General features: G+C 41.2%; 1 protein-coding gene across 2 annotated transcripts in view; it reads right to left on the bottom strand.

The window, feature by feature from the left end:
• The window catches only part of PRKN (parkin RBR E3 ubiquitin protein ligase), a 1,267,469-nt gene that overhangs the window by 611,771 nt on the left and 631,610 nt on the right, over nucleotides 1–24,088 (bottom strand). The gene's annotated exons all lie outside the window — the stretch shown is intronic.

Genomic DNA, 24,088 nt, shown 5'->3' with positions numbered 1-24,088 from the left:
GGGTTGGTGTCTCTGTACTCCATCAAAACCTCATGTCAATCAGGACCAACTCTGTTGAATGATAATGCACTTCTGTCCACCTTCCCTGAGCAGCATCACATGGACTAATCACAGAAACCAGGGTCTGTCTAAAAAAGGTTTTAATCAGGAATTGAAAGCGCCAAGAAATTAGGTAGAACATATCTCAGGATTTTTTTTAAAGTTTATGGCGCATTGGGGTGACCATCTGTCCTGTACTGGGCGGGACAGTCCTGTATTAGGAGCAGATATGGACTCAGACCACAGTCTGGTGATCGCAAAATATCAAGGTAAAATTCAAAAGAAAACGTATGACAGTCTAAGAAAAGAAGAGATGTGGCAAGGCTATGCGAGAAAGAAACAGGGAATGCATATAGAACAGTGCTCGAAGAGAAGATTAAGAATATCACCACAGAGAAAGACCTAGATAAGAGAGTCGCAGGGATAGTCATCGCTATAGAAGAGGCAATTGAGCAGACTGTTCCAGAAGAAGAAAAGATCAAGAAGAAATGGATTACCCAGAAGACACTGAAGTTGGTTCAAGAGAAAAGACCGTTGAAGATCAGAAGAGATGTTTCTGAGATGGCAGAACAGCAACATAGGATGAAATGCAATGAGGTAACGAAAGCAGCCAGAAAGGATAAGGAGAAATGGTTAGAGGAGCAACGTGAAGCTATCGAGAGGTATTACGGCAAATGTAAGACCAGGGAGGTGAAAAAGACAATTAGAAATATTAATAGGAAATGGCAACCGAAGCAGATGCTGATCAAAGATGAGAACGAAGAAGTGCTCATGAACAGGGAGAAGATTGGTGCAATATCTCATCCATCGCTGCACAATCTATACAAAGCAAAGTCGGACCCGAGTGTCTCAGAGAGATGAAGAATTGAAAGATATCCCCCCCACCCACAAAGCATCGAGAGCAAGACCGATATTTCAAAGGAGGAAGTAGAAAAAGCAGTGAAACGACTAAAGAACAACAAGAGCCCTGGAAATAAGATCACGGGAGAGATGATCAAATATGGCGGAGAAAGCATGATTCAGGAAATACGAGTCATCTAGGTAAGGTGCTGATGATGATACTGACAGAGATTAAGATCGCAGATAGAAGAACATATAGCAGACGAACAAGGAGGGTTCAGAAAAGATAGAAGTACCATACAGCAGATATTGGCACTAAGACTGGTAGCGGAGAAAGCTCAACGAAAGAACAAAAATGTACACACTTTCTTTGTCGATTTTCAAAAGGCATTTGACAGTATAAATCAGAAAGTGACCTGAGCAGTGTTGGAGTCATATGGAGTGGATAGCAGACTAATACAGCTGTTGAAAGATATCAAATGATAATGGAGAGGCAGCGGTGAGAACATGTGGGGAGCTGGGAAGTTGGTTTAAAACAAGTAGAGGTACAAGACAAGGAGATCCAATATCGCCAAGTATCTTCATCGCACATCTAGAGAGAGCCACGAACAAGATCAAGGAAGAAGAGGTAGAAGGGATATCTGTGCATGGGAAAAGAATTAAGAACTTGAGGTTCGCGGATGACATAGTTATCATTGAGGTAGATGAGGAGAAGCTAGCGAAAGCAGTGTGGGTGTTAAATGAAGAAGGGAAGCGGTACGGACTGATTATGAACATTGATAAAACAAAAACAATGGTATTTGGAGATAAGGAAATAGGAAGAAAAATCAGTGTGGATGGTATTGAACTAGAAAATGTAGAGAAGTTCACATATCTGGGGAGCAACATAATGTATGATCTAGACTGTAAGAAGGAAACAGCAACTAGAATAGTAAAAGCAAGAGCAAGTTTGAAGGCGATGGATAAAGATCTGGAAAAGCAAAGCAATTAGCTTAAGAACGAAGCTGGGCATCTTGAAAACGTGTGTATTCAGCAGCATGTTGTATGGATGTGAGACGTAGGTGATAAAAGATTCAAGAAAAAGAATATTAGCATTCAAAAGGAGTTGTTCTAGAAAGATTCTGAGAATAGAATGGACGCAGAAGGTCACCAATGAGGAATTATATAGGAAGATACAGCCAAAAGAGAACCTGCTGCAGAAGGTTATAAAACAGGAGCTACAACTATTTGGACATATATGCACAATGAACGACAAACGAAAAATCAAGATCCTAGTATATGACATAATGGATGGTTCGAATAGGAGAGGCAGACCCCACAGAGAATGGATAGATGATGTAGTAGATTGGTGCGGAGCTAGTCTACAGAAACTAAGCCACTCTGCACTGGATAGGGAAAGATGGAAGGAAATTGTGAGAGCGGCATCGGACACCAACGGGAGCTGAGCCCACGGTTATTGATGATGATGAAAAGGCATTCCAAATTTTTTTTTAAAAGGGACTCATTGTCCCGTATTTGCACTCCCACCCCCCCAGCCAGTCTCAGGGAAGTAGGGAGAACATGGGCAGCTACTGCTTCTCCAGGGCTCCCAGGGAGGCTGGCATCCACTGAGGAATCTCCAGTGGATGCCACTTCTCGGAGCTCCCGGGGAGCACCTGCAGCTGCTGCCTCCTTCCTGGCTCTCTGGGGCTTGGAGGAACTGTCCCTCCCGCCCCGTATCACCCTGTTCCGTATTTGGGACAGGGAAATATGGTCACCCTATAGAGGATTCTTTCTGTGCCACATTAACCAATGTTTACAAAAGCAACTATAACTTCACCTCTTTAATGTAGTCTTCTGTGTTTAACAACTTAGTTAACAATAGTCTTCAAGTCTAAACATGCACTTAGGTCTCTTGAATAGCATGTTAGTCAACAGTCACCAACCACTGGCCAAGAGGATGTTTGCATTTTTAATGGTGGGGTGCAATACAATGTCCCTTCTACACTGATTTGTTTCAATCAAGCCACTGAGAGCAACGCCAATGAATAATTTGTACATTGGTCTAAAATATCAGTGAAAGTTAATCCATTGACTTTCAGGATTGTTCTGTTTAGCTTCATGGGTATTTCAACATATTTGCTTACAGGCTCCATAATCTTTTCAAGAGCTTCTCCTACTGCTGTGCAGAGAAGCAACCTGATACTCTCAGTTGTACCAGAGAGACACCATGGTTTTGCATTTGTGGAATACAATTTGGCTCAGAATTTCTGCTACTCCCCAGCATTACAGGGCCTGTGAGGCACCGCACCACTACCTGCTCTCAGGGTGAGGCAGCAACACTTCCTGAAACTAGGAGTTTCTGGCCAACCATAAGCATCAATGTCCAGGTTTCAATAGACCGTGCCTTTTCTGCACAGACACACCAAGTCCCACGTTCTAGGAAAACTCCCGTCACTACCCAGCTCCTTACCAGGTAATCTGTTCTCACAGGTTACAGTTACACTACAGCACTCTGTCGACAGAAGCTCACCACCGCCGACAGCTACCAACCAGTGGGCAGCCAGTGTGGCGTGGGGAAGTCCACCACAGGAATTCACTTGGAACTACAAAATATTCTTCCTACTCATATGAATGCAAGAAATATTATTATTGTACAAGAAAGAGGTTAACAGTAACAGTGCCAGCCTCAAAGGACTCCAATAAGTATGAAAATGACCAACCTTATCTTTTCTGATATTTAAATCATTTACCTTTTCTCCTTCTGATTTAAGAAGTTGCCATAGTCTTCCTTCACTGAGAGATTACGTTGTGTTACAGGAATTGTTGTCTTACATTTTAATAAGTGCTGCTGTTTCACCATGCTAACTCTGAAAATTGTATTTTTAAAATAAGTAAGCAATAAACTGGATTAATCCCTAATGTAAAATGCAAACTCTCACAGGCTGTAATGGAAGGGGAAAGATGTGGAGAAAAAGGGACAGTTTCCTTCTTTGTAAACTTAAAGAAGTTTTTATTTTCTATTATTTATATAGCACCCAAAATATGAGATTTTTCAAGAGTAAACAGAAAGGCATGACAGGTTCCCTGATTCAATGAACTTAGGAAGTAATTTTAGAACATAAAACAATAACCACAAGCAATGTGGCCAAGGAGGAGGTAAATTAATGCACAAAAGTTGCTCAATTTTGGCATGTGCATATTTTGATGGTATCATTTCCTATTTATACATTGTAGCTTTTACTGTTAGAACAGAATAATTCTACTGTAGCCACCAGTGGGGACAAATACCGGAGCTCACAAGAGGAAATCTGGGATGTATAATGAAGGATGAGTATCAAAAGGGGAGTTCCCAAAAGAACAGCTGTGGATCCTGGACTTGGAGGTAAAGGGACATGGTGTATCATGTGTTTGGATCTCTCTGAGGACCATGTGACTGACTCTTTAGTCTTTGAGCAGACCACATGTTTGATGAATGAGTTGTTAATGACTCCCCATTAGTAAGGGGGCAGAGCAAACCAACAAAGCTAGGTATTTAAGTGACATGCCAACAGGAAAGATGCTGAGGTACTCTGCAGTATGGAGTGCAGAAACTTTGTACTACACATACAAGGATGGCCAGGAATGGAATAGTTATTGTGATTTGTCATGTTCTATTCCCCCCAGATAGAGACCTTGCAGCACAAAGTACAGCGTGATGGCTTTACAAGAGGACAATATGGGAGGTCAGCACTCTGCATAGCAAAGGAGGTAGAAGTAGGGTGACCATATTCCTCTGTCCCAAATACGGGGAGCCCGGAAGGAGGCAACAGCTGCCAGCACTCCACGGGAGTCCCAGGGAAGCAGCAGCCACTAACGATCCCCCAGAGGTCCAGCAAAGTGGCTGCTGCCCACACTCCCCCGGCTTCCCAGAGGCTGGGGCAGAGGGAGCAAATACAGGACAATGAATCCCTTCCTTTAAAAAAAAAAAAAACAGGTTGCCTTTTTGGCATCTCAAATACTGGACCATCTCGCCCAATATTGGACAGATGGTCACCCTTGGCAGAAGAGCTTGTGGTGCACTAGAGCCATGAACCATTCGAAGCTCAACTTGCAAATGAGTTCATTTCAGGAGCCCGTGGGAAATAAAGATTGAGAATTTGTGAACAAACGACGAAAGAGAAGCAGGACAAATCCTAACATATATGGAGGTATCTAAACACTTTCAAGTACTTGCTGTAGCAGCCACAGAGAAAGTACTGGAAGCTTCAACTAAAGGGAAAAGAACATGGATCCCCACCGGACACACCAGAGGTGAGAGGGTCAGTGAAGTACTTTAGTACATTAATCATGCCCAAGATCAAGCCACAGGCCATTCAAAGACAGAAAATCTTCACAAGGGACTCAGTATTAAGGAAACTACATAAAATATTTTGCTGAGAGCAAAGGACAGCAGGATAACGGGCTGTCTTCTTGGGATGAACACAATATATGTCACAAAATAACCAGAAAATATTCTGAATACTGCAAACAAGGATTTGTTGGTTATGATAGACATTGGCATAAAAGACTGCCTCCACAGGTGCTTCACAGATCACTGAAAACATTAGGGACCTGGGAAAGAGAGAAAAGTACACGTGAGCTTCAAAGAGATCTTTCCTGTCTCACAAGTGAGAGAACACCAGCAGCAAAAGATACCCTAAGTAAATTGTTCATTAAGTACACAAGAGTGTTTTGGTTTTGAGGAATATTGGACCATCTTCTAAGGGAAAGAATTGTATATGGCTTAGATTGCCTCCATCTCAGTAGACAGAGAAGCAATTTCCTGGGTACAAGGCTACCTATAGTTAGAGATATGCATTATTGTGAAATCGGGAGAGTGCTAAGGGGGACAATCTCAGACTCAAGAAAGAATGATGCAAAGAATCAAGAAACCAAGTGGGTGGCACTGAGGGAGCACGGTGGGCAGGGCTGACTGCCCTAAACCCCGCCCCTTCTGCCCTTGAGGCAGGGAGCTTGACCTCCTCCCTCTCCCACCTTGCCCCTGGGCCTGTGGCAGCTGTCAGTGCCACCAGCAACACAACGTGATTGGTATTACTGAAACCTATGATATGAGTCTCATGACTGTAACATTAAAATAAATGGGATACACAGAAAAGACTGTGAAGAAGAGAAGGGGGTGGCATTCGACCTTAGAGACACTAGTATCTGCTTTTAGACTTACAGTTCAGAAGCATGTGGCACTGGAATTCTTATGGTTCAATGTACTCTCTGATCAATTGCAATACGGGGTATCACAGAGGATCTGTTATACCAACAACTGAGAGAAGGCTTAAAAGTAGCTATCCTACAGCAAAGAAATTTCAGGACCAGACTCCAAAGAAAAATTTCTGAGCTACAATTCATCTGCAAATTTGACACCCTCAGCTCTGGCTTAAACAAAGACTGCGAATGGCTGGCTAAATACAAAAGCAGCTTCCCCTTCCTTGGTGTTCACACCTCCAGATCAACTGCTGGTAGTAAGCCTCACCCTTGCTGACTGAGCTAACCTTGTTATCCCCACCCTTGCTCTGGCTTATTTATACCTGGCCCTGCAGATTTCCAAGACCAGCATCTGATGAAGTGAGTCTGTGCTCACGAAAGCTCATGCTCAAAACTTTTCTGTTAGTCTATAAGGTGCCACAGGACCCTTCATTGCTGTTACATGAATTTGGTGTAATTCTATATTTTACCTGGTTTTGCTTCCTGAACATGACTGCTGAACTAAAAACTGATTGTACACACATACGTAGGACATGATGTCATTTCATTTGCCATTTGCAACCAGAATTACTCACAACTGTAGAATATATTTGGCATTTTAAAAAGTTTTTCAAAACTGACAACATGCGGTCACAGTGGAAAATCAGCTGAGTATGATATTGTAGTACTCTGCCGTAGCTGAAACAGTTAATGTGATCCTTGTGTGCACAAGCAGGACAACATCCAGTGGAAGCAGGAAGATGGTATTAGCTCTTTCTAGGCATCTGTGAGACAATTACTAAAATAGCATACCCACTTCTGGTCTCCACACTTCAAAAAGGATGTTGCAAAATGGTACAGAATTCAGGAAGGAGGTCAGGAATGAATCCATGTCTGGGAGAATAATGAAGCTCAAGCTATTGCGTGTATTCAACAGAAGGTTAAGAAGATTGCATGCAGTACACAAGTAGCTACATGGGAAACATATTTTTGCCAGAAATTTATCTTAAAAAGGCATAAAACCCAAAGGTTGGAAGCTGAAGCTAAACAAATTCAAGATAGAAATACAAGTTGCATTTTTTAGCTATGTGGATAATTAACCAACAGGATGTCTTACTGGTTGGTTCTTCCTTGCTTGCAGTTCATAACTCAGAACTGGATACCTTCTAAAAGATGTCTAATACCTAAACAATTTATAGACTTAATGCAGAAATTTACTAGGAAGGGATGTAGTGTTATCCAAAAGATCAAACTAGACAGTCACTTTGCTCCCTATTGGATTTAAAAATTGGTGAATCATTCTCCAAGTTTTATGTATTTGAATATCAGAAGTTATATACCTATATCCTTGTTTACGCATTTACTGGAAATAAGTATTGTGATTTCTAAAGATGTCAAACATAGACAATCCCATTCATTTAAATTTGAGTAGTGAGTGCTGACCACTTTTGAAAACTCAAGCAAGTATTTATGTTCCTAAACACTGAATTAAGTGCTTGTATTTTTGCGCCCAAGTTAAAGATTCTGTCCTTATCCCCTACAAGACTCAGCAACTTCTTCATCCATTCATAATGAGTAATCCTTACTATTTCCAGGCAGCTTCTGCATATTGTACTCATTTTAATGATCATTTTCTAAAGCTAGGAATACATTTTTCTTAAGCTTTCAAATATGACAGCTGTACCTTGGGATCCATAAAAACGTATGAGTAAAATAATGAATAAACCCAAAACAGCAGAAGGAAAGCAGCATATAATATGACAGGCAAGCATCATTGTAGTAACACCCAATAGAAAGGGGGGTGACAAGGTAGAAGAAAAAAAGCTTTTACAATAAATTCCCAAAACTGTCAATATAAAGTAATTTTGAAAGAATAATACAGACCAATCTGAAATAAATGAACTGATATGCTATGAAAAAGGGGTGAATCTCATCTCTGCAAATTCACATTCACATTTTGATATATTTAGCTAGGATCCTTTGAAATTCCATCTAATTTTCTGTCTCATGCTTGTACATACCTATGCGCATGTTAAAAAGAAAAAGTAGTCTTTCATTTGCCCCTAAATATATTTTGGGGCAATATGAAATGTTAGTTTTTTTGGAAAACAGATACTTTCACTCTATTTTGCATTGAGCATGGCAGTTTGGTGTAGTGAATTGGCATTTAATGATTCTGATTGCTCTGCAAAATGTGGGAACCTCCCTAACAGTCCTGTTGCTTTTTTGGAACTTTTTGCTTTAATGCATACCATGCATGTTGGGGCTTGGAGCAGCTGTGTACTCCACATATCTTTAAACTGGAAAATGCACATAGAAATTGACTCAACTAATGATGAAATGTTAATATCTTTAATTTGATACTCCTCAACAGAACTGTGGTCTGCAAAGAGCACAGCAGTGAAGCATACATCAAATAGTAAATGTACATCTCCATTGTGTTTTGTTATCGTTCTGTATGCACAGTGATGCAAACAACTGACCACACAACTCTATCCGATCCTTGTACAACTGCTTCTATCCTTTTTAGAAATATAAAAATCCTTGCTGTATATCAGGTGATGGTGAGGGCCCTCCATCCTGTCTAATGCAGTCCAAACTGATGGAAATTTTGGTTATGCTTATGTGTGTGTGTGGGGAGGGGCCTTTTGGCATGTGTAAGAAAATATGTAGACTTTAAAAACTTTATTAATTGGTCTATAAATGGGAATACACACACATAAAAACAGTAACATATTTCAACATTTTTTATGAGATGGATGAGCCTGACACCAAGCAGACAATCGTGTTGCGTCCTTCTTATGAAATGCTATGCCCTGCCCAAAGGCACCCATCCCACCCTCCACACTTTGTGCACCCCTGATCTAGACAATATCCCAGGCTCTGTGACATGGTACGTTTTGCCTCGAGGACTACAGAAATCTTTCCTGGAGTTTGATGCATACTCTAATATGTGGCCTGGTGACCTTCCTGTGGCCCATTTACTCTAATTCAGTTCTCAGTAAGGTCATGGTAACCTTTCTTCACCTACTCAAAAGACTAAATTGTCAGTGATTTTTCATGAGCTTTTGATTATCTTAAACCTGAATAAAAGGAAGAAAGCTGCTTAATAATTGCCTAACACACACACACAGTGCAGGATCTGGTGTTTACTCTGTTCATAACACCACACATCTGACATCTTTCATCTTTAAATTTCACAGAAATACAACTGAGTTTTGCCTCCAATAAGAGCTTTATGAAAGTTAGGATTTTACCTGAAAAAGCTAGTCATTTCATGCATTGAATTATAAGGTGTTATTTAGTTTAAACCAGAGACAGCTTGCACCTGAACATCCAAATTGATTCATTGTAGGTGTATCAAAATACTGCAGTCCAAATCACTTCCAGAAAAAGCAAACATTAATCCCATTTCATGTGAGGTACACAACATCTACAATTTCTCTTCAAGTCCATCCAACAGCTGAACACTTTCAGCAGCAGCCACGTTTTAATTATTACCATTACTGTGCAAAACCACTAGAGAGATGAAGTAGCTCTGACTCAAATTTGGTTTGAAATTAGTCGATGAACAGCCCATTTCTGAGCTACTATATTTGATCCATTTAAATGGACTTTGGAAAAAGTATACTGATTTGTAATTGTATGGTGTAGACAAGATGAGGTTTCACTGAGCTGCTTAAACATTGTCTCCCTAAAATAATTCAATGAAAACTCTTATTTTTTGAAAGGACACCTAATCTAAGCTCTCTACAGTTAATTTTTAAGTACACCACCTTCATAACATAATGATAATATAAGATCGTTTGGCTGACCTGGGAGCAATTCATCTTTGCACTTAATATCAACATTTAGGGGAAAAATTAAAAGACTGTTCAAAAGTTTAAACCAATGTTTAAAGATTCCACATTAAATAAACCCATCCTTGAACTTACTTGCTTCTGAAACAACTGCCCTGTCTCCTTTCACCTCTAAGCTCCAAGAATAAACTGTTGGGACTCAGTGTCTGGGGTTCCTCTCCTCCAGGTCCATCCTAGACCCTCTCATTTGGCTCCCATTTCTTGTGCAACACTAAAACTACTCCTGCTGAAGTCTCCAACAGAGTCTTTCAAGACATGCTGCAGAAGCACTATTCCATCATCATCCTCCTAGACTCATCAGCTGCCTTCAACAGTCAATCATGTTGTTGTTCTTGAAATGTTGTCTTTCCTTAGCTTCAGTGATCTTCTCATTTCCTGGTTTTCCTCTCCTTCTCTAGTCATTTCTTCAGCATGTCCTTCAGACTATCCTCTTCCACCCTCCCTTCCAGCTTTCTATGAGAATCCCAAAGAGTTCTATCCACAGTGCGCCTCTCTTCTCCCTCTACAACTTATGTCTGGGTGATCTCATTCAGAAATACAAAACCAACTACCATCTAGCTGACTCATAGGTCTACCTCCCTACTCCAGGCACGTTCTTTCTGTCCAAAGGGAAAAATATTTGTCTGTTTCTCGCTGACATCTCTTTATGGTTGTCTAGCCATCAGCTCAAGCTCAACGTGATTGAAACAGAGCTCTTGTTTTCCCCACACTGAAAATACCCTCCTAGCCATCTCTTTTCTCAGTCACTATAGATCACTGTCACTTAGGCCCATAACCCGAGTGTCATCTTTAATTTGGACATGTCTCAAGGTTCCCACATGCAGTCTACGTTCAAGAATTAAACAGTCTCCTGGAATAACTTCTCTAAGATATGGCCTTTTCTATCCATCCAGTTAGCTGATGCTCTCATCACCACATTGTTTATTGTCCTCTTTTTTTTCCTGGCCTTGACAAATGCAATATTGCCCTTCTCATGTAAATTCAAAATGCTGCTGCAAAGATCATTTTCATGGCTTGTCACTTTGACTATGTCCCCTCTTTCTTTGTCCCTTTACTAATCCACTCTTTTCTATTCTCTCAAACATAAGCTACTTGTCCTCACTTTCAGTGCTTTCCAGGGCACATATCCAACTTACATATCCAGTACTGATAAGTTTACTGTGGCTTCCAACTAATCCATGATGCCAGCCTCCAGCACAACCCCCTACATCTGCAAAACTATTTCCTTTACATACTTCAAAACTCTCCGTGAAACTGTAATTTACTCTGATGCTTATGAAGAACTTGAGCATGATTAGGCTGCCAGTTTTCTGAGACCACTGCCTGTCATGCTCACCAATGTTGTCTTACTGTTTCCCTGTACTCCCCATGTCTCCTTTGCATTTTTTCTTACATTTAGATTGTAAACTCTTTGGGGAAGGGACATTTTTTATTGTGTTTGTACAGTGCCTTGCAAGATGGGGGTCTTACAAAAATACAAACAACAAATAGGAAAGAAATTTCTTTCTTCTCTTCTAAAACCAAGGAGAAGGAATTTATCCATAAGCATCTCTCCCCAAATGTGACTCTCAGTCCCCTAACCCCAGGGACCACTCGTGAAGAAGCCTACTACAGTAAACGGAAGCCAGACCTTCTGGAGCTCTGGTCCATCCAGAGCTTAAGTAAAAGGAGTCCGATTCCACCTCCAATTCAGAAGCAGATGACCCTAGTGGGGCCATCAGAGTTGGTGCTGATGTCATGTGCGCCAAGGATGGTGCTGGTGCCAGAGTATAGGGCAATATCACAAACCAGCTCTTCACCCCTTTAATGACTATATACTCCTGTATAAGGAAACAAGCTTCTGGTTACGCATCTATGGAATCAGCTTCCATGACCTTTTGATTATCAGAATTATCCTGAAGGTTCAAATGGCATACAACTTGAAGGACTTAAGAGCGACTGACCCAATTTCTTTTGTATATAAACAACACTCCATAAATAATTTGCACTACATTCCTTCAATGATCAACTACCCGTAAAGTTTTCACTTATTTTATGAGACTTTGATGCTCAAGGGATGGTTGCATTGGACAAAGTCACCTCTGACTGCCTAGATAAATGACAAAAGGCTCAAAAGCAACTCACGCTCTAAGGCTGTGGCCACACTTGGCCAAACCTTCTAAATGGTCATGCTAATGGCCACATCGAAGAATACCAATGGAGGTGCTGAACTGAATATTCAGAACCTCATTAGCATTTGCATGCTTCCAGCTGCGACACTTTGAAAGCACTGCTTTCGAACTCGCACGGCTCAGCTTGACTATGCAGGGGTCCTTTTCGAAAGGACCCCACACATTTCAAATCCCCTTCATCCCCTCAGCTGAGAGGAATAAGGGCATTTCAAAATGTGCTGGGTCTTTTGAAAAGGACCCCCGTGTAGCTGCACCAAGCCACGCATGTTCAAAAGCCGGGCTTTCAAAGTGCCACAGCCGGAAGTGTGCGAATGCTAAGGAGACACTGAATATTCAGTTCAGCGCCTCCTTAGTATTCTTCGATTTGGCCATTAACATGGCCATTTATAAGGTTTGGCCAAGTGTGGCCACAGCCTAAGACTGCGTCTACACTACTGAGTTTTGTCAACAAAAGGAGCCTTCTGTCAACGTAACTCAGGGAGCATCCACACACTTACAGCATTCTGTCAACCAAGTCTCAACAGAACTCTGAATTTTCCTCAACAATATTATCCCTCAAAAATTTGAGGCATAACAATCTCTGGACAGAGTACTGTTGACAAAAGTGCAGTGTAGACACTAAGGCTGTGCCTACACTTGCATACCTCTTTCAAAAGAGGTATAAGGGAAACTGACAATGCAAATGAGGTGCCGGTTTGCATACCTGGCACCTCATTTGCATATTCTTATTTCAAAATAGCTTCTTTAAAAGAAGAAAACCAGTGTAGACACTGCTCTTTTCAAAGTAAACCTCATCTTCAAAAGAACCTTTCTTCCCATTAAAAAAAAGTACCTCATTGGCATTTTCAATTTACCTTGTTTGCATATCTCTTTTGAAAGAGGAATGCAAATGTAGACAGCCTAAGACTAAAGCCTATGATCCTGGAGACTAAAGAATGCTAATTTACATAGCTCTTTATTAAACCTATTGGCCTTTTCTACACAGGCCACTTCCTTTGGAAGTGGCATGCTAATACATGGAGCAAAAGATGCAAATGAGGCATGGATAGAAATTCTCCGTACCTCATTAGCATAATGTCACTTGATTTGGAGTTCGGAAGACCGTTCTTCTGGACTCCAAAATGCCATGTAGAAGTGCGGCCCCAGGAGGGCTTCCGGAAGGAAGTCCTTCTTCCGGAGTCCCCTTCTTCCCAAAAATTTTTGGGAAGGCGCCTCCGGAGGAAGGACTTCCTTCTGGAAGCCTCCCCAGGGCCATGCTTCTACACGGCGTTTTGGAGTCCAGAAGAACAGTCTTCCGGACTCCAAATCATGTGACATTATGCTAATGAGGTGACAGGAATTTGCATCCTCGCCTCATTAGCATCTTTCGCTCCACATATTAGCATGTGGCCTGTGTAGAAACAGCCATTGACAAATAAAAAAGAAGGAAAAAGAAGAAAAACAACAAAATCAGAGGAACTAATGATGGATGCAATTTTCTCTTTACAACCAATGTGCTGTGCAGCTGATTAAACACATCAGATAGCTCATGAAAGATTGATTCTCTTCCTTATTTTGGAGGGATGCTTGGTCCATGAAATAGTTCTAAAGAAGTGAAGGTGTATGAATTTCCACTCTGCCTTCTCAAATCAAAATGTGTATGAATCAGCAGCAGAAGGCAACGAGAAGATGAACCATGCTTATGTTCTCTCCTTGGAGTAATATGGAGGCTTTTTACAGAGGTTTGATGTGCGTTATCAGATGAAAGCAGAACTACAGAAACTCAAGAGGAAAAAAATGTGGACTTCAATGGATATATTATTTGTACAGGGCCTCATTTGGTATCCTTTGAATATTCTGTCCCTTACTTCAGAGTAGTCAATTGGTTTTGTACAGAGGGCTACACTCTATCATCATCTCAGGATGATACTAATCAAATATTTTAATCAAGTTGTGTGTGCTCCCATCTTGCTGGAGATATTATACAACAACTTAAGACCCAGAACAGAGATAATGTCATGTCATATAGACTAACACTTTACTGAGACAGAAGTAAGACTGAGAAAGAATATTACAGTATCACAATATACGTTTTGAAATTATATACAAAGTTTGTCTTCTGATTCATTCTTAGAGCTTGCTATTTGTATAAAAGGAGAGAGCAGTCAGTTACTCATGACACGTATGATAAGGATTATTTAACTTTCATACATTCTAGCTGCCCTTACTGCGTATTATAGCAAAGCATTAGCAAATTCTTAATTTGCTCCGTTTTCCCCCACCAAACACTTGACTCTATGTAATCTTTGGGGTCTTCCCATATATCGGAATCAAAAGCACTGTAGCATATTAAGTAGATCATATGAAAATAAGTTAACTTTAGTCTGTACTGAGCAAGTGACCCATGAAAAGTAGATAAATATTTTTCATTTTTAAATATACTAAATCACATATTCTGCACTACAATCCATTATATAATTAAGGCACTCATAATAATCACAGAAAGTTGAAATATTTAACTTAACCTGAAATTGAACTTATTTCTGTCCTTCTAAATATTGTCAATTACTGTATTTTCATATTTCTATCTAACAAAATTACAGTTTCCACCTTCTGGCAAGAGAATAACTTTGTGCTGAAATATCTCCAAGTGAGTATTGTATAAACAGCTTGCTGTATCTTAAAGCTATGGCACAAACTGAGATCTGTAAGTAGTGGAAAGTGATCAAATAAAGCATTTATGCAAAATTCACACTTACAGTCTAGCTGAGTTTAAAGACAATACCTGCTGTTTGTTGACAACTGAAAGTAAACACACCTCAGAATTCTTCATTAGTTATCCATCAGAAAGAGCAAGAAATGGGCTGCAGAAGCTATTACACTAAAGAAACAGAGGAATCCGGCTTTCCACTTTCATTAACAGGACAATATGAAATACATGGCTAGGAAAAGGAAGATCTGCATCTATGACAAGGCATTACAGAAATACTGTTTCTGTTATGAAAATACCATCCCGCATAAAATACGATGAGAGGTCAAAAAGACACTACCCAATATGGAATCAAAGACTGGAAAAAATATTTCTATCTCTGAACAGAAATAGATTCACTGGAAGCCAGGTAATTAAGCTTCTTGGAAAATCACTTAAGGTGCCTTAGTATGGATTTCAGTGCTTAGCCATTATATCCAAGTTTGAAAGTGTTGACGACTAAAGCACCATTTAATTGAAGAATATTGGAAACAGAAATCATCAACTAGATTTCCCTGGTTTATAAAATTAGGGGATCAGATAAATACTCATTCTGTCTCTTACCACATTAAATTTTTAACTATTTGATTTGAAGCATCAATAGTTTTGCCTCCATACAATGAGCAGAAAATACAGGTGTAGCTGTACATTATCACTGTCTAATTTTGGTAAAGAGGGGAATTTTTTGTGGCTGTGATGTTCTGGGAAAACATGTTCAAATTCTTCCTTCCTAAAAATTAAAAAAAAAAAAGTTTTGTCTCAAATATTTAAATAAAATGGATTTGAATATTTGAATGATAAAGAAAAAAACCCACAAGCCTGGTTACTGATTCTAGCTAATATATTTCTGGAAGACAACTGGTGCAGGATCAACTCTATGAAATCAGTATAGTTCAGGTTGCTTAAGCCACCAGAGAAGTTCAGATTCTGCAACTGTCTTCCGCAGAATAAAATGAATGATTTGTCCATCAAACAACATGACATGAAATTCTAGAACATTGGTGATATGAGAATCTATAGTCCAGATTGTCTTAATCAAGATGCTAAATTGAAGCACTACATCTTCATGCAGATTTTGTAACTCTCCCACATAAACCAACCCACCAAAAACACAAAGGAATTACCACTGTCTCCATGAATTCTAGCATGAGAAGTCTTCCTTCAATTAAAGAGAATACCACAAGGTCTGGACACAGTTTTAAAATACCCAGTATCTTCATGTATTGATTTGTCATTTGTAACCACGAGGACATGAACTAATCTGAATACTATTTATTTCAAAAAGTTAGGGGAAACCAGACCCCTCAGAGGACCCATAATAAGATACAGATCATCATATTCTGCTGGTATATACCCAAGCCAAAGTGTTAGCAATAGCTGTGCTAAATCAGTCCCCAGTAGGTAGGCATCCATGCTACAAACACCCAAAATTGGATGTCTCAACATATAGACATCTGGACGTGTGGACCCCATGTCAGATGCACTCACTTCATACACCAGTGATGGCTCAATCTCTGATTGCCATGTCCCACAGGGGCCAAAAGCAGGCAGAGACTGAAGTCTAATTTCCTGATCTCTAGCTCAAAACTGCAGCTTCAATTTGATCTCCTGACTTGCTACAGAGCCTTGTGAGCAAGAAAGGAATTCTTTCACTGTCTAAGCAAGAATACAGGCAGTAGGTAGCATATAGGCATGTCTATGCAGAAGTGGATATAACTGACCACAGATGGGGAGGGATCACCATATCTTGCTTCACCCAGGCTTTTGAACCACATGGGTGAGTGCATCTGTTCAAATCACTTTATGAACTATCAATGATATCAGAGCTGGTATTGAAGCAGTATCTTTATCTTGGTAATGGAACTATGTAATTAAGGCAAATTTATATATGATAGCAAATAAGAATTATGGATAATCATGCATATACAATACCATAACCTACAACAAAATTGTTCTAAATCCTCTGTAACTGCAACACTCTTTCAGTTACTGTATTACAAATTGTATCATTATAATTTGAAGATTTTAAGTGAAACTTAGTCAAGGCCTTTACTATGTTAAGACCAAAACTTCCAGATTTCACATGATTTAGAACAAAAACTTAAACAATTACCAAGGCTCTAAGGGGAAGTAAATCTACCCAAATTGGCCCAAGTTACTTAGTCTGTAAGCTGTTTGAGGGATCATCATTTTTTGTTTTGTATTTTCAAAGCATGTAAAACAATAGGCTAAGGTTAAGGTCAACAATTGGTCAAAGTCTTCTAGGTGTAATCACAATACAAATACAAGTGTGAAAGGAGAGACAGACAAATAAATAATGCCCGCTAAAAAGACAGTCCAGGTCTATCCAAAACTTGGTTGGGAATTTTGGAAGAGGCTCAAAAACTGTGAGGTACACTTGGTCTGGATCACACATTCTAACAAAATAAATCCCAAGAAATTCCTTTGTGCTTATGTTTCATTAAAAAAGCTTCATGCAGCTTTGATAATTATCCTGGCAAATCCAGCTACACAAAATGAGTCAGATCGAAATACACAGGGTGTCATGAAACAATCTACCACGACTAATGATGCAGTGAACCCATCCGTTCTAAAGAAAAAGTCTAAGTAGCAAAATGACTTCATAAATGAAACATGCATATGACTTTGAAAAGAGAGGAGGGGGAAGGTTTTCAAGAAACTGAATCACTTACGTTTCCAGAGGACTTACTGATGGCAAATAGATATTTTTAGGAATGGCAACAAAACAAGAATTCTGTATTACAAAAATGTCAAGATTTGATATTTATTTTCTTTCTGACATAAAAAGAAAAATTAAATCTTCTGAAATATTTCCTGTCCACAAAGAAACACCCCCCCCCATATAACTAACAGCACAACAGTTAGAGCATTGACCTGGTATGTGGGAGACTCAAGTGCCCACACTGCAGCTGAGTATCACCAGGTTAGAGAGTCAGCCTCGTCAGCTGATACAAGGAATATATGTTTATAAATAGTTAAAGCCAGGTTCAATGGTCAAGAATGAGGGACAGAGCAAGAGCCCTGGTTAGGGATGATTTAGAACTCTCTCCTCACGGTGCCCTCTGTCCGTGGTTATCCTTATCAGGCACGGAAGTGTCTCAGCCCTCCAGCAAAAGTAGCACATAGTCTAAAATGGATGAACTCCTTTCTGAGGTAACAAAGTTCCAACAAAGTCTATCAATGTGCTCTTGCTGGCATTTGTGTCCCTGCTTCTGAGGTCAGTTCTCAGCCCCTTCGAGGCGAGTTTTAAGTCTTTCCCAGCCCTGTTATAGAGCACCACACCCTGGAGTCCCTGTCCTTAGCAGTTTTCTGGTGTCCTGTTTAAATTCCAGTCCCTTTCTCAGGCTTTTAGTACTTAATTTTATCCCCATCTTGGGGCTTCAGTCATTTCCCCAATGACCAGCAGGGGGACCCAAACCTGCCCAGTCCTCTGGGTCCCATTTCAGGGACCCTATAAACAGAGGCCAGAGGCCATGTACCACTGTCTTTAATGGCTACTGTTGCTTTCCTTGGGCTGCTTATTGCTTAGTCCCATCACTTCCATGAAGCTCTCTGACTGTTCCCTGTTTGAGCAGGGTCCTCCTAGGCATTCATTTCCTGAAGAATTTCTCAGACGCTCTCCCGATTTTGTGAGGTTCTCCTCTCAGGCCAGAGTTACTCAAGAGAGTGTAACAGTCTTTGCTCCCTTTTAGGCAGAGTTCTCTCCCACACATCTGCAGCTGGAGAGTGTCACAGTTCTATCCCAATTTGATCAGGTCTTCTCCCTAATGACTCCTCCTTCACCTTTTTGATCCAAGCCAGCAACTGACCTGCTCAGGTCCTGCAGGTCCTTTCAACTTAGTCTGTTGTGCTGTGACTGGTTGCTTCCCTGGAGCACTTCTAGACAGGCCTTCATTACTGTTTTTTGGGCAGGGCAAGGTAGGATGGCAAGGCCTCCTGCAGGATCCTCAAAAGGCCTGGTACATTCTGTCACACAAAGGTAAGAATCTTCACCTGAGAAACACCTGCCCCAAATATGGGTGTCAGGGATTTTTCATCCCTCGGGCATTATCGCCCCCGTGGGTCAGGGGAAACAAGCCTTTGGCCATTTAACATCATTACAGGTACAGGTAGAATCTAAAATCACATAGGCTGCCATTTAGCAGCCCCCGTAACGGTCACTCTGAGTCAGTTGGTTTCCCTGATAACCCTGAATTCATAAACACTTCAGACCCAGGCCTCTGATTGGGCACCGGTAGAGGACTTCTAGAACCTTCCACAGCCTGGAGGACCTAGTTGAAAACCAGGAACAAACTCACGAATATTAAAATAGAATCATGAATTATACATAACACCAAACAAAAGGCGGCGCAGCACAGCACTCAGAGTCAGTCTGGGGGCTCTGGCTGCGGATCAAGAGCTCCTGCTTTGCGAAGAGCTCCTGCTTTGCGGAAAACTTTGAGGCCGCAAGTGGGTCCAGTGGCAGGGCAGTCGGGTGGCGAACTGGCCTCGCCCTAGTGGCGTGGTACTGCGTACCTGACTGCCGAACCCAAGGCCTGCTTCCCCGGCAACTTGGTGGCTAGTGGCCTCTGAGGGGTGGCGGCCGAGTGTCGAACTGGCCTGCCTTCGGCAGGTACTGCACGCTCGGCTGCTTAACCCAGAGGCCGCCATCTTGTCTTCTCCTAGCAGCACCACCGCTCTCGCTGCCACCACTATCCCGTGACGTCACCAAACCTGATTGGACACCCGGACGCGACCACTATACCTGATTGGACCACTGCTACTGGACACGCAATATTGCTACAAGCCCAGGGCATAGCCTGGGTTACTATCCCAAATAACTAAACCTTTTAGGCATTAAAGACCCAATTGGGGGTTTAAAATTGCAGCCCAGGCCGCGGCCCTCCAGGGCTAAAAAGAAGCCACGCCCGGGCCTCAATCCCAGGGCCGAAGTTAGCTGCCTAAGCTGTACACTTGCTTTAATAAGTTTCGTAGTTAAAGTTTAAGTAGTTATTTGTTAATTGTGTTTGTAAGAAGGTTATTCTGGTAGAGGTTTAACCTCCCAACCATTTTTCAAATCCTCTATCCTCTCCAATTTCCCCTACCTATCTTTATTCTCCAAGCCCCACTGGGAAGTTCTTCATCTCCTTACCCAGCTGGGAGGAGACCTTGACAGGCTGGGCCCCAAGGTCCCCAGTAGTGTGGCCTAGCTAACCACCCAGTCTAAAGGGAAAAGGCAATTTTACCTTCCCTTGCTCGGAGAGAAAAATTATCTGAACCCCCTCAACTTCTTTCCTCAAATCTTTCTTTAAACACTTTTTCTTGCCTCTCAGTCCAATAAAAGTACCTGTATAGGCTCACCACATGGATTTCCCTTTACTAGTTAGTGTAAGTGTTTAAATGATATATTTTTGTCAATAGATATAGCATTAATGGTAATAATAAGTTCTAATCAAAGTTATTGTTAGTACTCGTATGACTTAAACGTTATTATGAATTGTTGCATATGTTTGTTCTACACGTTTTGTTGCTTGTTCACATGCTGTTGGCTTTATTAATAAACACAGTAGTACTTTATCTGCCACTCAAGCCTTACTCTTCTTAACTCGCTTTTCTCCTGTAAAGCCAGCCACCTGCCAGCCAGGGAAAAAACCCACCAGCCTCTCTTACAGCGGTACAGGGCCAGTGCGCAATCCCGGGGCCTCCTGCCGGAGGTGGGTGGGGGCGGCCTGCAGAGGGGCGGGGCAACCTCTACTCGTCGCCGGGTCTCCGCCATCCCCTCCTTATCCTCGTCCCAGGCCCCTTGAGGATCCGAGCGGCATACTGTTGTGGGGTCAGTGTGGCCTTGGCCCACGACTTTGCCTGCACCGACAATGGGGATTTTAAATGTAGGGCCAAATTACAAAGGACTGGCTCTAGATGGGAGATCCCACCCAAGAAAAAGCTCACTTTCACAAAATGTGTAACTGGTGACCTAACGGGGGGAACACATTTCATTTCTCAATTTGGGTTCCACCTGGTTCCCTCTACCCAACTTCCCCTCCTGATGGCCAGCAATTTGGGGTGAAAAAGACAGAGAGCTGTTTGTCATATTTTAACTTTCTTAAACCATAACAAATTTTGCCCAAGACTATGGGATTGCTGCTTTTTGATATCTAGTGAAGCGTTTTTAAACAATCCCCAATTTCCTCTCACACTTTTCAGCTTACATGCTTCCTCCCAGCTGACATGGCCCAATTCCTTTAGCTTTGTGAGTTAGCTTTTTTTAAGCATCAAATGTATGTACGCATATGCTACTGATTTTGGACTTTACTGCGTACATATTACAAAACCAATTAAAGTTATGATCACTTGTAACTAAGTTTCCATTATTATCTGGGCCTGTGATCTATTTCTCTTTATCTGTCAAGACAACGCATAGTACAGAATTCCCTCATACTGAATGCAACACTTTTTGAGTTAGGAAACTGAACATTTAGAAATTCCAGCAATGCTTTAGTACAGGCATCATGAAACTTCCAGTTTTCTAATAATTGCATTGGCCCATTACTAGAGGGAAATGGTGAAATTATTAATAATAATGCAGAAAAGGCAGAAGTGTTCAATAAATAATTCCAGTCTGCATTTGGGGGAAAACTAATCCTGGAGTCCAAGGGTTGGGAACATTTTCAGGAGCAATTGACTCACAAACAAATCATTCGGGGGGGCCACACTTTTCCCCAGATTTATTCTGGGTCTAGACATCAATGCTTCCAAAACAGGTTTAAGAAATGCCATATTGAATAAAATCAACCAGAAGCAGAAGGAAGTGAACAAAGAAACTACAGGCTGAACTTCTCTAATCTGGTACCCTTGGGATCTGGCAGGTGTCAGACAAGAGAATTTGCAGGACCATGGGAGGTCACAGGGTATAGCAGCATTGCCACTTTTGCTGTTTACTGGTCTCTTAGAACATATTTACGGATAAATTATAGCTAAATAACAGCACAGAACACAGAGCCAGGACTGGTGCAACCTTTATGGGACTTTATGGGACCATGGAAAACCTGGCTATACCTATAAGTGATCATCCAGCTAATTAAAATCATGGCTGATTATGGAGTTTGCCAAATGAGATTGTGCCTGATTAGACACGTTCAACTTGGACTAAGCTTATTACCGTAACAGGTGGTTTAGTGATGTCCCATTTTAGAGCTAAATATTCTTCCCAGAGCTGTTCAGAGAGGACTGAGTATATTTATCCAACAGAGTCAGATATTTTCTTGGAGGACCTCAGAAAATGGATTGATTCCTTTCTAGGTACTCCGCACTGTGTGGGTGAACATTTAAGTTGATTGCTGTCATCTCCTATGGTGGGTTCTAGTGCAGTTGATGGGTTAAAATGGGTTTACTATGAGTGTCCAGTAACCTTGCTTTAGATCTGGATACTGACCATAAATTGCATGATAAAGAGAAGGTATGCCCCTGCCTTTTGCACAGTTTGGGGGGCCCTTCATCTCATCTCTCCTGTTTTGGGTATGGGTTGAGAGTCTGGCTTCTTTCCAGGATCCCTGGGCAGACCTGGGCATGAATGGGGGACACTGCCTTCACATGCATCCTCAGGCAGAACTTGGGACCATTGGTGCCCAGCTGAACTCTGCACAGAAACAGCCTGCTGCAAATTCAGGGAGTGTTTCCTCGCTGGTTGGTAATTTAATATAGTTGAAGTCTCTGACAACAACACTGCTTTGATATGGGGGCTCATTGTTTCCATGCCTCCTAAAAGGAAAAAAAGGCACTGCAAAAAGTTGTGTTGCTGAACTCGTATGTTTTCCTCTACCTCAGTCAATACCAAAGCAATGCACAGACTGGTTATAGAGGAAAAGCTGTCCTGCCATTAATGAGATATAAAACAGAGAACTTAACCTTTCATGGTCTTTAAAATATCACATCACATTACACTAGCCCTGATGTACAGGAGGAATTAAATGCTGCCAACATACATTTTATTGGCTGTTTCAATTGGACAAAATATTCAGCACAGCCTCTCCTGAACCACTGAACAAGTGCTTCCATTTGCTGCTAAAGAGCAACCTGCCACTTTTCATCCCAAAAGAGGATGCTTTTCAATGGTGGATAAATGATTCATGTACATACATTGTTTATGAAGTGCTTGGGGAGTCCTCTGGATGAAAGGTGTTAAGTAGAGTAAATGTAAGACATTATTACTGTTCGACATGTAAGAAGATACACACAGAAAATAAGAAAAAAAATACTGCTTCTTGAGAATTTGAATGCTTATGCTGTTGGCTTCTGAGACACAACACTGATGTCACTTTGAGAAAGACCTTATGTGACAGAAGATTCAAGGACTGCTAGAGATTGGGGGGTCAAGTGTGAACCACAGTCTGAAGCTGTAACCTATGTAGAAAGAAGTCTGATGTGATCAGAAATAGAAGACCTGCTTTGCAAGTATGTCATAGGGCTGTTGGATAATTCACGGCATTTAAATGCTCAAAGTCGCACTTTGGATGAACAGCAGCCATTTACAGACGAAGACCTGATGTGAGCATTCAAATGCAGAATTTGACAATTATTATTTTAATTACTCATATTTGAATATTACTACATATTTCAACTGACTTCATTGTCAGTTCATCAAAAGACTTTGGGGTTACAGAGCAAGTTGCACTCTAGAACCCTGTGGAGCACCTGTCAGTTGATTTCACTCCCCTTACCACTGTCCAGGGTGAACCACTGAGACTGGATCTTTGGGTTGTAGCCCATCTGTTTCCCAGATGTGCTGACCTGACAGCCACAGCTGCATTTGGCTCCTTTAAGAAGCATTCCTCTGGGAGCCCACGACCTGTAACTGATTAAAGTGAATCAAAATGGAATTTTCAAAGCAAAGTATTACTTAGTGACCCCAGAGTACACCGGAGGAAGAAAGAGATGGATAAAACAACAAAAGCCCAATACACACCTGGTTATACCTAAACTTTATCCTTTCTTTGGAAGTTTTGGACAAAATTTGCTTAACCCAGATGCTCCTGCTACTGGGCTGACCTCCTGCACTCTCTGTCTTTCACCATCTTCGCCTTCCTATTAGTAGCAACTACCCACCCACAAACATCCTTTAGAAAGGGTTTTTGAATGGTTTAGTGTCTCTGAGCTTAGGCACCCAGGCCTGGAAAAATAAACATATTAACCTGGCTGAAGTGAAGCAGGATTGTTCTCTTAAGGAGATCTGATGTATCCAGTCCTCCCCTCCT

The sequence above is a fragment of the Carettochelys insculpta genome, chromosome 3 (assembly GCF_033958435.1).
Source record: "Carettochelys insculpta isolate YL-2023 chromosome 3, ASM3395843v1, whole genome shotgun sequence".
NCBI lineage: Eukaryota > Metazoa > Chordata > Testudines > Carettochelyidae > Carettochelys > Carettochelys insculpta.
This window is presented reverse-complemented; position numbering and strand designations above follow the sequence as displayed.